Source organism: Podarcis vaucheri, assembly GCF_965113315.1.
Source record: "Podarcis vaucheri genome assembly, chromosome: 11".
Taxonomy (NCBI): Eukaryota; Metazoa; Chordata; class Lepidosauria; order Squamata; family Lacertidae; genus Podarcis; species Podarcis vaucheri.
In genome coordinates this window covers 49038498-49044809 of record NC_138749.1, presented here as the reverse complement: position 1 = coordinate 49044809, position 6312 = coordinate 49038498, and the positions used below count along the sequence as shown (strand labels likewise).

General features: G+C 41.1%; 1 pseudogene across 1 annotated transcript; it reads right to left on the bottom strand.

The window, feature by feature from the left end:
• Positions 1-2298: 2298 nt before the first annotated feature.
• LOC309542632 (protein S100-A6 pseudogene) lies at positions 2299-2571 on the bottom strand (annotated as a pseudogene). Its single transcript has one exon. The product of its transcript is annotated as a protein S100-A6 pseudogene (transcript).
• Positions 2572-6312: the final 3741 nt, after the last annotated feature.

The following is a 6312-nucleotide window of genomic DNA, read 5'->3' as shown; positions in this document are numbered from 1 at the left end:
TTAATCATTTGCAGCCACAGCTTATGTGCCCCACATCTGATGTCACGTGTAGGGCAGATGGACAGGGTTTGGGATAAACAGTTTGTCAAAACAGATTAGAACCATTACCTGGTCTAATTAGGCCAACAGATTGGAGGTTCCCCACCAGGGACCAAATTTGTCCTCATACACATTTGCCTAACACATTTGCCTAACAGTTTCTAGGATACTTCACACATCTTTCAAAATGGCCCCCAGCAGACGAAAATCATGTCACAATAAATTTGTAAAAAGTAACACAGGATTCCCCCCCCCCAATTGCTGGCTAAAAGTGGCTAGTACACCTAGAGTATTGCTTATGTGTACTTAATGTGATATAGGGACAGTTTCAATCTGGGCAAGATTCCTTTCCCCTTCTCACCATCAAACCCCACTCTAAATAAAATTAATAGCTCCCCTTGGACTTGTTAAATTAATTTGATTTGTTTTATGGGATGTGTGTCAATGGTTCACAGTCCATGGGGTCCAGCATTCCCTTTTATAAATAATTCCCTTTTTATGGTGCAATTAGAACTCTGTGTTTGTCTCCTATCCACTCAGAGGTAAGTGTGAAAAATGACCAGTAGTAAAAAAAAGAAAAAAGTTGTTTCCTGTCCTCCATGACACAAGAATCTTTAGACCCCTGAAAAGGTGCTACAATGTTATGTGTTGTTTTTGTACTGCTGATAGAACATGGCCATTTTTAGAGATGGAAATAAATTACTATTAAAGCAAAGAGTGATGTACAATTGGATTTCCTGCCTCAAAGAGAAAAGCAGCTGCTAAGCCATGATATTTCCCACTCCTGTCAAAAGTGTGAAACATTTTGACCATATGGCAGAAAGCTGTAATGAAATGGGGCAACCGGAAGGAAGGAAAACGAAAAGAAAAGAAAAAGGAAATTGGGTTGCAATCATATGCACACTTACATATGAGTAAATCCCATTCAACACAATGAGGCTTACTTCTGAGTATACACGCATGAGACCGTGCTGTTATTTAATTATAAAATATGTGGGGTGACACCATGGCCACATTTACACCAAGCCAGCTGCTGAATTCTGGAGGCAAAACCATGCTGCCCTGATGGAGGTAGAGGTGTTGGCCTGCTCAATTTGCGATGCTTCAACATTTGGGGAGATTTTAGATAGGCATGTACACCTTCTTTATCAATAGAAACAGTGGAAATGAAGGCACACATACAGCATCATAGCCTACAAGACTCAGGGTTCATCCGTTATGTCTTTTAAATTGGAAAGTAAGCTTCTTGTACCTCCATTAATTCTATGGTGTCCGAATGGTGTTCATCTCCAAATCACTGCCTTCCCACACTTCTCCCAACCTCAATCTGAATTTTCCCATACCAGGAGTATGGGGAGAGGCTCATTCAAGAGAGAGCCTTCATGCTTATCTATATTCCCTCTGATACAGTTGGCATCCCTTGGGTTTCCTTTGAGCAAGTTATAGTATTTTAAAACTTGCCTGTGTTCTGTCAAGCAAAACCTGCTTCATCTTCCTCTAGAGAGCCAAGTCATTATGACAGGATTCACAGGCAGGTTTGAACACAACATTTTGCGTGCCAATTAAGTGAATGCTTCTTACATGGCAAATACGAACATGATTTAACATAGCTGTTACATCAATTTGTCCTTCACCGTTCCCATCCCAGTGTCTATGGTTGTGTTATTTTGGGCTAAAAAGGAAACATGACTTTTCCCCCTTTCTCTTCTGACACTGCATGTTGTTGCACACCAGCCCAATCTCTGAGCGGTGTGAGGTTCCATAAGTTCCAGGCTCTTGCCCAGGGTTCAGTTTCCTCGGAATGAGGCACAGCGGAGACTGTGGTGTCTTTATGCTATATGGTTTATTTACACATATCTTCCATATGAGCTTATGGTGCAGGGATTCACAGCATTAACACCCCAGAAAGTCTTGCTTCTCCCATAGCCACCTCCTTGGTTTCCACCAGAAATCAAGCATGGCTCTCACTCTCTGGCTTCTGCCTGTTCCTAGGCCCAGTCTCACACTTAACTCTGGCTATTGTCTTTCTCACTACTTACCAGGTGAAGAAGGCCATTTGGCCTCTGGCACAGAGCAACTTCCTTTGTACCAATGGCCATGCTTAGGTGGTACTATCTCACAAAGGCTAGTTCTACCATGGAATCCTCCATTGGCTTCCTTTTCCCCCCTTTATTACAAAACTTAAATTTTATTGGACATGAAACCACCTACAAAGGTATAATCCTGAACCATGACACCTCGTCCCACCGGGGCGTACATTTACAAACACAAAGCTTCATTGTACATCATTGCCATGGCACCCAGGAAAGTGACATCTTCCTGGAAGTTCATGACTTGGTCCCCATTGCAGTCCAGCTCTTTCATTAATGTCTGTATCTCTGCGTCCTGCAGTCTTGGTCCAATGGTCAGCTCTTTCTGTATCAGCTCCTTCAACTCCTTCTTACTTAGATTGTTCTTATCTCCATTCTTGCCAGCGTATTTGTGGAAGATGACAACCAGCAAACCAATAGCTTGGTCAAGAGGTGCTGCCATGGTGAAAGATCAGAAGCAAAATGGTCCAATGCTGAATGGTAGGAAGAGATGGGGAAGTGGTCATCCACTGGCATTTAACCAAGACAAAACCAGCCCCCAACTCACAACAATATGTAAGACACTTGGCAAAACATTACATGCTTTCAAGAAAAGTAGTTATTGGAAATACACTGGCGTATAATGTGCTCCTGGACAGCACATTCTGATTCTGGTATTTTATCATTGAGTAGAATAATCATGGGTCGGGGGTAGAGAGGAGTGCTGTATCTCTGTTACCTTTGTCATTTTTCTAATTCTGAATACTCATGTAGCCAGAGCTATATAGGATAATATCTACACCATCCATTTAAAGCACATTTAAAAGACATTGCTTCCCCACAATGTTCTGGGGACAGTAGTGTCTTAGGAGTACTGGAAATCATAGCTCTGTGAAGGGTAAACTACAGTTTCCAGGTTTCTGGGGATGGGGGGGGGAGCCAGGTACTTTAAAAGTATGGTGTGGATGTCCTCTAAGTTATCCCTCTCTTAAGGTTGTCCCATTTGTTCTGACAAAACTCCTGTGAGACAGGTTATGTTGAGGCTAGTTCAATGGTTTCTAGAGTGTTTCATGATTGAACCCTGGTCCGACTCTAATAGTCTTCCCACCAGATTTCATGGGCTCTTTTCATTACCATTTTATAAGCCAAATGTCTACAAGATAGATCTGTCTTGATGCTTTTACCTGCCAGTCAAAATGAGGAAGGGGATGAAAGTACGTGCTGCAGATGATTGGAGATGGAGAGGACAAGGAGTGACACGGAAAAGTCGCAAGCTGCATTAAAATGAGGCTGGTTCTTTCAGAAAATGAAAAAAATTGAGTGATGTGGGAAATCAACTGCCTGTGTCACAAGCTATGATGCCTTGCTTCTTTGCAAGTTTCAGAAATTCGGTGGTAAGCTGCGCTTGTCACACAGTAGTTTAACTGTCAGCAGTATCTGGAGATGACAAAACCACAACTCAGGCATTGCAGGTTCTCAACAGTGGCCAGATGTTGGGTCAGAATGAAGAGTGAGGGAAAGAAAGAAACTCAGATGTGTGTATCAAACAAAGACCTGTTTTTCATGCTTAACACTTCAAAAAATAACTTGGATTTTCAGTTCTTAGGACCTTTGCTCCTTTGAGGCAGCCAGCAAGCTATGTGGAATGAATTTTAATCAAGACTTGCCGATATCTATCAGTCTATAGCATTTCATAACTCAGATAATACAGAGTCTGGACAGAAATGACAAGCAAGAGAAGAGAAATCTTGAAGGCAAGACAGTGTTTTCTATATCCAGGTCAGACAAGGGTATAAAATGCTTCAGAATGAGCTGTACACTCTGTCAGAGAAATCAATAAGAATGATTTCCCTAAACTATAGGATTTGGATAAATTAATATTTGCAGTCAAGCCAGATGAGCAGTAGAAAAAAAGGAATATTATTTACAGACGGATATAATGACATATCTCCTTGCATAAGCACAACTGATAACTATTAATTACTAACATGTTGCAATGTTAACAAACGTTGGTAATATGGAACTGAATAGATTTAACAGGATGAGAAGCAGGAAAACTAATTTGGAGGTGGCATTTTAAAATGTCTACGTGGTCATGTTCCTGTAATGATAAGATTATTTAAGATCTTCTGGTTTTATTGAGTGAGGATCCAATATCAGTCCCTACCAGCACCCCAGTTTGTGTTTGAGGTCATATGCATGAAGATCAGCCAAGTTCAAAATCAAGATTTAGATATTTCTTGGGGATATTAGATATTTCTAGGAAAATATCTGTTTCCACACAGAAATTTGTCAAATTCCCATGCCTTTCAGAAGAGAGATCTGGGAATGAATTGGAATATATGGTAAGAACAGAACTTTTAGAAGATGTTATTCCAGTAACTCATTTTTAACTGCTTTCTGCTTCTTCTCTCTGTGGGTGTGAGGAAGAATGGTTGCTGAGAGAGATTTCTCAGGACACTGCTGAGGACAGTGGGTGTCATTGTGATCTATCTGAAATGAAACAGGCAGCTAAATATCCCTAAACGTTAATAGGGAGAAACCTGTGCAAGAACTCTCTATAAGGAAGAAGGTGAATAAGCATGAGATTGTAAATATATTCTTTTCAGTTATGTGTTTATGAAAGTAAAATTATTTTTGAATATAAAGAATCTGTACATCTTTACAAAGAGGTTATCAGTCACCTGGAAGAGTTATTTAGCGTCCTAGCTGTAAGCCACTCTGTTACTTTCCATATCATCAAAAATTATTTATATATACAGTAGTAGCTCGGTTTTCGGACGTAATCTGTTTTGGAAGACCGTTTGAGTTCTGAAACATTCAAAAACCGAGGCACAAAGGGCGGTCTGCAAATTGAATTGAGAAAATTGAAAAACAGTGGAAACTCCTCGACTTCTGGGGCACATTTGAAAATGGAAGCATTTACTTCCGGGTTTTCGGCGTTTGAAAACCAAAATGTTCATCAATGGAGACGTTCGAACCACTGTATATGCACAATGGTTTGCCCACTTGTGATTCCCGTCAACTGGGATTCAGAAGCATGTCATTTCCAACAGTGGAAACAGAACACAGCCATCATGGCTAGTTAGCCACTGACAGGGCAGTGAGAGATTTTACTTTCTTGGGCTCCATGATCACTGCAGATGGTGACAGCAGCCACGAAGTTAAAAGACGCCTGCTTCTTGGGAGAAAAACAATGATAAACCTAGACAGCATCTTAAAAAGTAGAGACATCACCTTGCCAACAAAGGTCCGTATAGTAAAAGCTATGGTTTTCCCAGTAGTGATGTATGGAAGTGAGAGCTGGACCATAAAGAAGGGTGATCGCCGAAGAATTGATGCTTTTGGATTATTGTGCTGGAGGAGACTCTTGAGAGTCCCATGGACTGCAAGAAGATCAAACCTATCCATTCTGAAAGAAATCAGCCCTGAGTGCTCACTGGAAGGACAAATCCTGAAGCTGAGACTCCAATACTTTGGCCACCTCATGAGAAGAGAAGACTCCCTGGAAAAGACCCTGATGTTGGGAAAGATGGAGGGCACAAGGAGAAGGGGACGACAGAGGACGAGATGGTTGGATAGTGTCTTTGAAGCTACCAGCATGAGTTTGACCAAGCTGAGGGAGGCAGTGGAAGACAGGAGTGCCTGGCGTGCTCTGGTCCAGGGGGTCACGAAGAGTCGGACACGACTAAACAACTAAACAACAACAACAAGGCATATCTCCTATGAATTCATTTAATCCTCTTTGAAAGCCTTCTAAGTTCCTGCCCATCACTACTTCTTGTGAGAGTGGATTCCCTAGTTTAACAATGCATGTGTGGAGAAGGACCTTCATTTGTTTGTCCTAAGTCTTCCAACATTCAGCTTCATTCAACGGTGTTGCTATCATCTTCCTTTAAAAGTCATATTCTCAGCATTATATTAAATACCTATGCTATCACCTTCCTTTAAAAGCCATATTCTCAGCATTATATTAAATACCTTGCTGCTACTTGTTTAACTAAGCAAGTCTAAGTTTGATCACTTAAAGTATCATTACATCGGCATGAGTCTCACTCTATTAAAATTTGCAAGTACTTTAAAAACACACATCAAAACACATAAAGAACAGCATGCACTTAAATGTGCTTCTGGAATTATTGGTCCACGAGAAAAGGCATGACATCCTGCTAGAAGCCATAAAAAACTCCCAGCTGTTTGACAC